This window comes from Nicotiana sylvestris, chromosome 8 (assembly GCF_000393655.2).
Source record: "Nicotiana sylvestris chromosome 8, ASM39365v2, whole genome shotgun sequence".
In the NCBI taxonomy this organism is placed as follows: Eukaryota; Viridiplantae; Streptophyta; class Magnoliopsida; order Solanales; family Solanaceae; genus Nicotiana; species Nicotiana sylvestris.
Genome location: NC_091064.1, coordinates 90,158,429 through 90,170,486, shown reverse-complemented (window position 1 = coordinate 90,170,486; position 12,058 = coordinate 90,158,429).

The following is a 12,058-nucleotide window of genomic DNA, read 5'->3' as shown; positions in this document are numbered from 1 at the left end:
TTCTCCAGGTGAACGCCTGATTTCTATTTCCTTTCTTCATCCTTGTTCTCCAGGTGGACGCCTGATTGCTAATTCTTTTCTTCATCCTTGTTCTCCAGGTGGACGCCTGATTGCTATTTCCTTTCTTCATCCTTGTTCTCCAGGTGGACGCCAGATTGCTATTTCCTTTGTTCTTCCTTATTCTCCAGGTGGACGCCTGATTTCTTCTATTTCCTTCACCGGGTGTTTCCTGACACAAATGTTGTTTTTGCTCCTGTTTCAAATCAAAGAAAATTTCGTTAGTTTAAAGTAGGGTGGTCAGTTATGGCATTCTTGCTGAGGGTAGGGTTTCTCTTTGTCTTGTTTTACTGCCTTGGAGCGGTTGAAAAGACCATTTTGTCTGTGTAATTGATCCTTAACCATAGGTTCCTCAACTGTTGTTTTCACTTCAAACCCTTTTAACTGTAATCATATGTCTCTCCTGACATTGCTGAATCACTTTTTGGATTCAACTTTTCTTACACCCACATCTTATTTTTATCCTATTACTTCCTGCTCATCATGGCCGTATTTTGCCTTATGCAATCTTGAATCTTGGTAGTATACCTTGACATTCCTTCTTATTTGGTTTGGAACAAAACTTATCTCAAAAGCTTTAGAAGAGTAAGATTATTAGTGACGAAAACATGACGATTTTCGATAATCTGGAATAAAAAGAAAAATCCAAATTTGGATGACTGTTGGAGAAGGAATAAAGAACTTATCTGATTGGAGTTACTGTCACCAATGATCAGGGTATGCATTTCGGATTAATCAACCCAGTCTTTTTAATAAATCTCTTCTTTCCAATTGTTTCATTCTGCTTTCCCAAAATTTCCACAACCTAATTTCACTTTTTTTTTGCCAATTTACAGACCTTGTTCGACTTGCAGTATCCAAAAGAGTTTTCACCGACAAAACTTCCCCATTTGTTCATTTCTTAATTCCTTTTCGCCTTATGGTGCCTGTGAAGGTTTTCACCAATAAGACTCTCTCATTTTTCTTTCTCTCAGCTTCCGTCGTCTCATGGTGCCCGTGAGGGTTTTCACCTATAAGACTCTCTCATTTTCATTACTTCTTCTTGTTTGGACCACAGTGTTATGAATCATCTTCATTTGTTTGACTCAACGTTTTTTCTAAGATTGGTCGAAAGGTCTTTTGGTATGTGGTTGGAATGGAAAGGTATCAAAGGTTAAACAATTTGGATAGGGGTTTTTAAAAACTACAACTCTTGGAATCATTTTTCTTATTTGCCAATACAATTCCTGCCCCAGTTTCTTGATTGGGGGTCTCTTGATGTTTCATTTTGTGCACATTATGCATGTTATGCACCCTATGACCGAGCCGTGAGGCGCCTACGTATCCTCTTTGAGGAATCAGGTCAAACGTAGTTCACTCCGTAATAGTGATTTTTTACTTTTTTTTTATATTTATTTATTTATTTGATTTTCATTGATTCCAAGAGAGGGTAAGAAAGAAACGAATGTGGCTCAAAGGGGAAACAAAGGGTACAGTGTTTGGATAGCATAATAAATTGCCTTTGTCATTCCAATCTTCGAAATAATGCCGAATACAAACATTCAATAACTTATACCAAGGAAACATCATGCATAATATCTCTTTAACGCATCAGAATTGATAGCCATGTCTATGCATTTTCCTTCAATATCTGTTAAACATAATGCATCATTGGATAATACTCTGGTCACAATGAATGGTCCTTGCCAATTCGGGGCAAATTTTCCCTTTGCTTCAGCCTGATGTGGAAGAATAAGTTTCAGCACATGTTGACCCACTTCAAACTTTCGGGGATGCACCTTTTTGTTGTATGCCCTTGCTATTCTTCTTTGATATAATTGGCCATGACATACTGCTGCCAATCGTTTTTCATCAATCAAGTTTAACTGTTCCAGACGGGTTTTGACCCATTCATCATCATCAATCTTAGCTTCGGCGATGATCCGAAGGGAAGGAATTTCAACTTCTGCAGGAATTACCGCCTCAGTGCCATATACCAACAAATAAGGAGTTGCTCCTACTGAAGTGCGAACAGTAGTGCGATATCCCAACAACGCAAATGGTAATTTTTCGTGCCATTGTCTTGAACCTTCTACCATTTTCCGAAGTATCTTCTTTATGTTTTTGTTGGCTGCCTCGACTGCTCCATTCGCCTTGGGCCGATATGGGGTAGAGTTGCGATGTGTAATCTTAAACTGTTGACATACTTCCTTCATTAAGTTACTGTTAAGATTAGCACCGTTATCTGTGATGATCACCTTTGGGATTCCGAATCGACATATGATATTTGAGTGGACAAAATCGACCACAGCTTTCTTGGTCACTGATTTGAATGTTTTGGCCTCAACCCATTTGGTAAAATAATCAATGGCTACTAGAATGAACCTGTGCCCATTGGATGCTGCCGTCTCAATTGGTACGATCACATCCATGCCCCAAGAGACGAAGGGCCATGGTGCCGACATTGTATGCAACTCAGATGGTGGAGAATGAATCAAATCCCCGTGTATCTGGCATTGATGACACTTGCGCACAAAACTGATACAATCTCGCTCCATGGTAAGCCAATAGTAACCGGCTCGGAGAATTTTCTTTGCCAACACATATCCACTCATGTGGGGTCCGCAAACTCCCGCATGTACTTCAGACATGACAGCCGTAGCTTGTCTGGCATCTACGCATCTTAACAATCCAAGGTCTGGTGTTCTTTTATACAAAACTCCTCCACTTAAGAAGAATCCATTTGCCAATCGCCTAATGGTTCTATTTTGATCCCCTGTGGCTTGTGCTGGATATATCCCCATTCTGATATACTCCTTGATGTCATAGAACCATGGTTCACCGTGAAATTCCTCCTCGACCATATTGTAGTAAGCGTGCTGATCGTGGACTTGAATATGCAGTGGATCCACATAAGCTTTGTCTGGATGGTGCAACATTGATGCCAGGGTAGCCAATGCATCGACAACCTCATTATGGATCCTTGGAATATGCCGAAACTCCACTGATTAAAACCGCTGACAAAGATCATGTAGACATTGTCGGTATGGTATGAGCTTCAAGTCTCGGGTTTCCCATTCTCCTTGAATTTGATGTACCAGAAGATCCGAATCTCCCATGACTAAGATTTCCCGGATACCCATGTCTGCGGCTAGCCTTAACCCCAAAATACAAGCTTCATATTCAGCCATATTATTGGTGCAATAAAATCGAAGTTGAGCCGTAACAGGATAGTGATGCCCGGTCTCAGAGATAATTACAGCTCCTATCCCGACTCCTTTCATGTTAGCGGCCCCATCAAAGAAAAGTTTCCAGCCAGGTTTTTCAATCTGCTCCATCTTACCGATATGCATTATTTCTTCATCGGGAAAATAGGTTTTCAATGGCTCGTACTCCTCGTCGACCGGGTTTTCGGCTAAATGATCGGCCAATGCTTGGGATTTCATTGCAGTCCGAGTCACATAGATGATGTCAAATTCTATGAGCAATATCTGCCACTTCGCAAGTCTCCCCGTTGGCATAGGCTTTTGAAAAATATATTTCAACGGATCCAGACGCAAACTGAGGTAAGTAGTGTAGGATGACAAATAGTGTTTCAATTTCTGAGCTACCCAAGTTAGGGCGCAACATGTCCTTTCCAGATGAGTGTACTTAACCTCATAAGCTGTGAATTTCTTGCTAAGGTAGTAGATGGCCTGTTCTTTTCTGCCGGTGAGGTCATGCTGCCCCAATACACAACCAAAGGAATTTTCCAAGACCGTCAAGTAAAGAATCAAAGGTCTTCCTGGCTCTAGCGGAACCAGCACAGGTGGATTTGACAAGTATCCTTTTATCTTATCAAATGCTTCTTGACATTCATCAGTCCACTCAACCGCAACATCTTTTTTCAATAATTTAAAAATAGGCTCACAGGTTGCCGTGAGCTGAGCAATAAACCTGTTGATGTAATTCAACCTCCCTAACAAACTTATTACTTCAGTCTTGTTCCTTGGAGGTGGCAATTCTTGGATGGCTTTGATCTTTGATGGGTCTAGCTCGATGACTCGCCGACTGACTATGAATCCCAACAGCTTTCCAGATGGAACACCAAATACGCATTTGGCAGGGTTAAGCTTGAGGTTGTACGTGCGAAGTCTCAAGAAGAATTTCCTCAAATCCCCAACGTGGTCGGCCTGATGCTTTGATTTTATGATTACATCGTCCACGTATACCTCAATCTCTTTGTGTATCATATCATGAAACACCGTGGTCATTGCTCTCACGTAAGTTGCCCCGGCGTTCTTCAAACCAAAGGGCATTACCCGGTAGCAATAAGTTCCCCATGGGGTGATGAATGTCGTCTTCTCTGCATCCTCTTCATCCATCAGAATTTGATGATACCCGGCATAACAATCCACGAAAGATCCTATCTCATGCTTGGCACAATTATCGATCAAAATATGGATATTGGGCAATGGGAAGTTATCCTTCGGACTTGCTTTGTTGAGATTGCGATAATCGACGCATACTCTGATCTTGCCGTCTTTATTTGGCATAGGAACGATATTAGCCAACCAAACAGGGTATCAAGTGACTCGAATGACCTTTGCCTCCAACTGTTTGGTGATTTCTCTTTTAATTCTCACACTCATATCAGGCTTAAACTTTCTCAATTTTCGCTTGACAGGAGGCACCATTGGATCAGTGGGCAATTTGTGAACCACTAAATCAGTGCTCAAACCTGGCATGTCGTCATACGACCATGCAAAAACATCTTTGAATTCTATGAGTGCTTTAATCAACTCTTCTCGGATCTTTGGTTTGAAATGGACACTTATTTTAGTTTTTCGGATATTATTCGTGTCCCCTATGTTGATGTCTTCGGTATCACTCAAGTTAGGTTTGGTTTTTTCCTCAAAATGAATTAACTCTTTACTAATCTCTTCGAAAGCCTCATCCTCATCATATTCTGATTCATAATCACAATATACTTCTTGAATTATTATTTCGGAATCAGATTGATTTTTAAGACTGGGCTGAGGATTCCTCATGCATGCCATATCACTAGAGCCAGCGTAAAAAGAACTGTACAGAAAAAGAAGAAAAGAAAAGAAAAATATCAGGAATGATAATGAAAGGGAAACTGTATTTTATTGGATGATGAAAGATAACAAGGTTTTCACACTTCAAACAAACTGTAAGATAAACATTGGGATTACAACCCTGAGGTAACCCAAACAAACTGAAGGAAAATCAAAATAAACTACCAAGACTCCTTTCGAATGGGGAGAGGAGTGGCTTTCCAATTATTAAGCCTTGTCTCTAGCCCGACGAATTGCACTTCTGCGTTGCTAGAACCTTTACTGCTTTCCACCATATTCACATCATCAAACAATTTCTCGAATCTTTCAATTAATTCCTCCTCAGGATTGACCAAGGATTTAGGAATTGTTGTTATCGGGTGATTTTTAGCATCGATCTTGATAAAAGACTTTGATAGATGTGGGACTGGTTTTGGAAGAACCTATGCCTTTTGTTTCAGCTTTCTGGCCTTTCTCACGTCTGTGACAGTGGGTATGAATCCTAAACCAAATGTTCCCCAGTTCTCGGGGAGAGATACTAGTTGTATAATTCCTTGCAAAGATGAGCCCAAACCTTTGTCGGGTACAAAACCATTCTTTAACATTTCATAGGCTACCATGACTGATGCAGAGGTTATCTTTGGATTCGGAATGTATTTCCCCTCTGGAATTTTCTCTACCGACATTGTGTCGGACACTTGGTAAACCCATGGTCCCTGGTCATTTTCTATTTCCTCGACTGGTACAATGGCACCGCTGTGAGCATTTAAACTGTCTTCCCCATGCACAACTATTTCCTGTTTATCCCATTCAAACTTGACTACCTGGTGTAGTGTTGACGGGATTGCTTTAGCAGCATGGATCCATGGTCGACCCAACAGCAAATTATAAGAAACAGTTATGTCCAGCACTTGAAACTCCATTGTGAATTCAACTGGCCCTATTGTCAGCTCTAGCACTATGTCGCCAAATGAATCTCTTCTTCCACCGTCAAACCCCCGTACGCAAATACTATTCTTATGGATCCTCTCCTCTTTGATTTTCAACTTGCCCAGAGTGGGGAGAGGGCAGATATTTGCGCTTGACCCGTTGTCAACCAATACCCGGGTTACTACGGAGTTTTCACATTTCAATGTGAGGTAAAGAGCTCTGTTGTGCTCAGTACCTTCCATAGGCAGTTCATCATCAGAAAATGTGATTCTGTTTGCCTCAAAGATTCTGTTGGCTATTTTTCCCAAATGATTCACGGAGATCTTATCAGGAACGTGTGCCTCATTCAGGATTTTCATCAAAGCTTGACGGTGCTCCTCTGAATGGATCAGTAATGACAATAATGAAATTTGAGCGGTCGTCTTTTTCATTTGATCCATAACAGAATAGTCATGGAGCTTCATCTTTCTCAAAAATTCTTCCGCTTCTTCTTCCGTAACAGCTTTCTTCATTGGTGTTGGATTTTTAGTTTTTCTTAACTCTCCGGGAGTGAAACATATTCCCGAACGAGTCAAGCCTTGTACCTCACAGACTTCTTCCTTGACTTCTTTTCCTTTGTACATTACAGTCACCTGTTCATAGTTCCATGGAATGGCCTTGTTATTGATCACTGGTAACTGGGTTACCGGCTTAATAATAACCCGCTCTATACGGGCTCCCTCCACGACTACAATGGGTTTGCTGGCGATCCCTGGTACAATCACTTTTAATCCTTCCCGCTTTGTAGCAATTATGCTTGAAGATCCCTTCTCAAATACCACAGATGGTTCATCACCCTTTTTGTTCTGCTTAGGTACCGACTTCTCCTCTGTTAACTGCTCTTCTGGCTTGGCTTCATGAGACCTAATCATCATGACGGTTTGCGATGGCTTCTTTGTTTCCCCATCAGCCCGTACTATTTCTATCATATTGGCCTCCTGATGGGTTGGCATTGGATTTTTGTTGATATTGGGAGCTTCGGGGGTTTGAACTTCAATTTTGTTAGTACCAATCAGCTTTTGTATTGCATTCTTCAAATACCAGTATTTTTCTGCATCATGGCCTGGTGTACCGGAACAATATTCACAGCTTATGGTGTAGTCCAGATTCTTTGGAGGAGGATTGGACAGCTTGGATTGTATCGGCCTTAGCATGTCTAGTAGTCTCAACCTGTGGAACAGACTAGTGTAGGATTCACCCAATGGAGTGAAGGTTTTCTTTTTCTGTTCCCTTTCTCCCCTGAATGCTTGCCTAGGCCTGAAACCTGGTCCGGCGTAGGCTCGTGGGTAAGTACTTGATATGACAGGGGCGCACCAATGAGCGTGAGCAGGTGGTTGATTGTATGCTTGTGCATGATTGATGGAAAAATGAGGTTCCGACGGGTGATAGTAGTGTTGGGGTGAATTGTGGTGGTAAGTTGATTGGTGGGACCGATGTTGATTGTAGTAATGAGGTGAACCTCCAGAACCTGACCAAGTTCCTGAATCAACCACCGCTGCTTCCTCCCTTTTCTTTCTTCCAATTCCTCCTACTCCGCCTTGAATAGCTTGAGTAGTCGCCTTAATAGCCGAATAACTCATGATTTTATTTGTCTTGAGGCCTTCTTCCACCATACCTCCCATCTTCACTACTTCGTTGAATGATTTTCCTACCGCCGAAACCAAATGGGCATAGTAAGTTGGCTCCAGGGCTTGTGGGAAGTAGTCTACCATTTCACTTTCCTTCATAGGAGGATCCACCCTTGCTGCCTGTTCCCTCCACCGGAAACCATACTCTCTAAAACTTTCATTGTGCTTTTTCTCAAATTTTGTCAAAGATAGTCGATCTGGGATGATTTCCAGATTGTATTGGAAGTGGTAAGCAAATGCCTGTGCTAGGTCATCCCAGGTGTACCATCTCCCATGGTCCTGACGTGTATACCACTCTAAAGCTGATCCGCTCAAACTTTGACTGAAGTAAGCCATCAATAATTTGTCTCTTCCCCCAGCTCCTCGCATCTTGCTGCAGAATCCTCTCAAGTGGGCTACTGGATCGCCGTGCCCGTTGTATAGGTCAAATTTGGGCATCTTGAAACCAACTGGTAATTGCACATTTGGGAATAAGCATAAATCCTTGTAGGCCACACTGACCTGTCCTCCTAACCCTCGAATGTCTCGGAACGATTGTTCTAGGCTTTTGACCTTTCTGAACATCTCTTCTTGTTCAGCATTTTTGGCTGGCTTATCAATTTCGGTTGGGAGGTCAAAACGAGGAGTAGTTGAATGGATTTCGGAGGCTTTGAAGGTGGGCTCCGGGGGGTAGTATTGATTGTCCTGGGCCTGGAGTATAGGCTCACTAGGAGCTTTGTGGAATGTAGCCGGGGGAGGTGCTACGAAGACAAGAGTTACTGGTGGAGGATGGTATGGAACTGGTTTCGGAGGTGGAGACTGCGGTGTCTGAGAGGTGGTGCTTCGGTAGTGTTGGTAGATGGGGAAATTTGGGGATAGTTCAGTGGTAAGATTATCCTGAGCTTGGGCTAGTGATGGAGCAGGGTTAGCTGGGTAAGATGGGGTTGATTTCCCTGTAGACCAGGCTCGGTACATCTCAGCCATTTGCTGCTTGAGTTTAAGCATTTCTTCTTTCATTTTGCCAACGTCTATCTCCTCTATCTCAATACCTGTGTCGACATCCGGAATAGACATACTTTCGGGTATCGGTCCTTTTGATCTGGTGTGATAATGATAATATGCCAGTATCTCTTAGAAAAACTAACTGCTTGAATTCTGGAAATGAGCAAACTTGTTAGTTTTGAGAGTTTAACACATATATAATTACACGTTGAGATGCAATGTTCCTATACAAATAACCATTTTCTATTATGCATTTGCTCGGCTGCTTGTGTCATCCCAGCTTTTCTTGGCCTTTCTTTTTATTGTCACTCACTCTTATTTTATTCTTTTATGATTGTGGATGTGGTCGAATCTTATAGAGATTGCTTACGTATCATGCCCCCGCATGAATCAGACCTTGCGTAGTTCGAACGTAAAGAAATTGTCAACACTTTTATTTATTTTACAAAGATGGAACAGACATTACATTTGAAAAACATTATAAAAATGGTTTTAAAACTTGACACAAACCCAAATCAAACAAAAGCCATAACTCTCAATAGTTGTGAACATGTTCCACTCCCCACTTTTGTTTTCAATTATTGGATCATCTGCTCATGGTGGGGCTTGACCCGGATGACCTCCCAGTGTACGATACATTCTTTCTAACTCCATCGCTAGATGACGGGCGAAAATAGGTGCGTGCTCTATAAACCTTTCATAATCCATTCCTTGGCAGTTTACATAACTTTGAGAGGTTTAAACCGCTAAATCATGGATTTGAGCCCTGAAATCTTGGAGACGTTGGTCTTGGTTTTGCAGTTGCTGTTGGCGAGTGGTGGCTATATCTCTGACACGGTCTTCATGATCTAAAGCTGACTCTAATTGAGCTCGGAGTCTGGCCTGATCGAGTCTTGCCTGTGCTCTTTCTCTGTCGATGTCTGCATGCTGATATTCTCTGTTGTACCTTCTCGCTTCTTCCAGTTGTGCATGAAGTTGGGCTTCTGAATGTATCCAACGGTCTTTTTCCTTCTTGAATTGTGCCCTGTCTTCTTCGAATTGCCTTACTTGGCGTTCCTTATTAGATCTGGCCTCTTCGTTTAATTATTGGATTCTTTCTTTAGCTTTGCTCAACGCCTTTTCATTTTTTGCCAAAATGGAATCATAATCTTGCATTTTTTCAAAAAGATTGGCGATGATTTTTTGATCCTTCCCACTCCTCATTGGTGTTTCAGAAGCTTTCTTCATTTTTTGAAATTGAGCGTGAAGATTTTTATTCTCATAAGCTAGACTCTTCTTCTCGCCTTCTGCTTCTTGTGCTTGCAAATCTTTCTCCAAACTGAGGCTCCTAAGATTTTCCTTTAGGGCATGGATAGTTGCTTTGTACCCTTTTTCCTTTTCTCCCCAAATCAACCGCTCTTGGATTTTATCGTTAAAGGTTTGAACATGGGGTCTTTTTATTGGCATTCTTAGATCGGGTTCTGGTGCATCATCCACGCGGGACCGTTTCTCAAACCACCTTGCATATCCTAGATTTATCTCGCCCTTTGTAGTGTCTGGAACTTGAGTATCATCCTTCAAGTATCGACACCCATTCCACATCTGCTGAATTAAAGCCTCGGGAAGAGTGGCTTCAGGGTGTAACTCGATTACTTGCATACTCAAATCTTCATCATCGGGAACTACTTGGTATCTCCCTAATTGTCTTAGAACTCTTTGTGGCGCATATGGCTGGATGCTTCTCAATCCCAATAGTAGCAAATAACTATTCGAGGTTGACATGTGTATCACTTCCCTTACCGGGAGCCATCCCAAAGTCCACTCAATTTGACTTGCCGTTAAAGATCTTAGATGAGATACCCAGGCTTCGACCCCTTCTGGTGACTTATAATCTTTTATTCTTTCTTCATAACTCTCGATGAAATTATCATGGCTTGGACCATACTGTATGAGCTTGGGGTGATGTTGGAGATGTTCAATCATCCATATTTGCAACAAAATTTTGCACCCTTCGAAGACCTTTGCCCCTGATTTACATAAAGTCAACGCCCGATAAATGTCGGAGAGAATGATTGGGGCAAGGGTGTGATTTTCCTTGGTAGTGAGGACTTGTACGACTTTCGCCGTGCAAATATCAATTGTTCGTTCTTTGTTTGGGAAAACCATGATTCCTAGAAAAGCTACCATGAAAGCGAAGCGACGGTGAATCTGCCAGGTGTCTTTGTTCTGCTTGTTAGTAAGGCCTTTCTCATGAATTTCAAATCCATCTGGCTTTCCGAACCTTGAATGTAGGAAGTTGAAAGAACAACACCCGTTGATAACGTTGCTTTTTCTGATTTGATTACTGATGTTCAGGAGCCCAAAGAATCGATGTACTGAGGGAGCTTTTGGGAATATAAGACTTTGGTTTCTTAAATCTCCGTCAAAACCGGCATATACGGCTATCTCTTCTAATGTAGGAGTAAGCTCAAAATCAGAGAAGTGAAAGACATTGTGAACAGGGTCCCAGAAAGTTACTAATGCCGCAATCAAATCATCACGTGGTTTAACTTTCATAATATCTGTGAGAGTTCCCAAATGTTTAATGACCCATTTTTGACCATCTTCTCCTAACTCATGCCACCACATCTGATGCTGAAATAGAAATTCATCTGCATTTGCGGACGGTGGGTTTTGGGTAGTGCTCATTTTGTGTCTGCGATTAATTTTAACAAAAATAAAGACTCATTTTGAAAACAGACACTCATAAAAAATCATTTTTTTTATTTAACATTTTTTTTTCAAAACTTAAAACTATTTTTGGGAATTTTCTAAAACAACCCATTTTATTCCTCAGCTCTCACAATGATTTTTTTTCCAGTTAAGCGGGTCAACAAGCAAATCCGAGGCAAATGAATGCACAAGTAGCAAGTAGGATGCATCAGGACGGTCTTTACATTTCGGGTTCACCTGTCCTAGACAGACCCAACCCCTGTGTTGAGTCTCCAAGGCCAAATGTACATGATGCAAATAGACGTTCCTACTAGGGATCCGGTACATGGCTGAGTTATTCTAAGTGAAAAACCTGAGGCAGATTGTTCTAGACCCGGCTTACCCAAACGGACAGTTCGAGCCGAAGTGGGGGCAACGTACCGGGAGCACTAAAGTCTATGCGGCCTAGTTACTTGTCCCAACTTCGTCTTATTTGGTATGACTTTAACAGAAAGGTGGGCCACGCGCACGTGTGCACCATATATTCAGAAGACTCAGAAAGAAGGAGGGTTTTCGTAACAGTTTTATATACACAATTCCAATAATATTAAAGTGGTAAAAGCATCATTTAGCACATTAAGCATAAACATGTAAAAATCAGATAATAAACAAAGCCAGCTATAACAGTTATTTTAAGCTCGAATTCTTAAACCC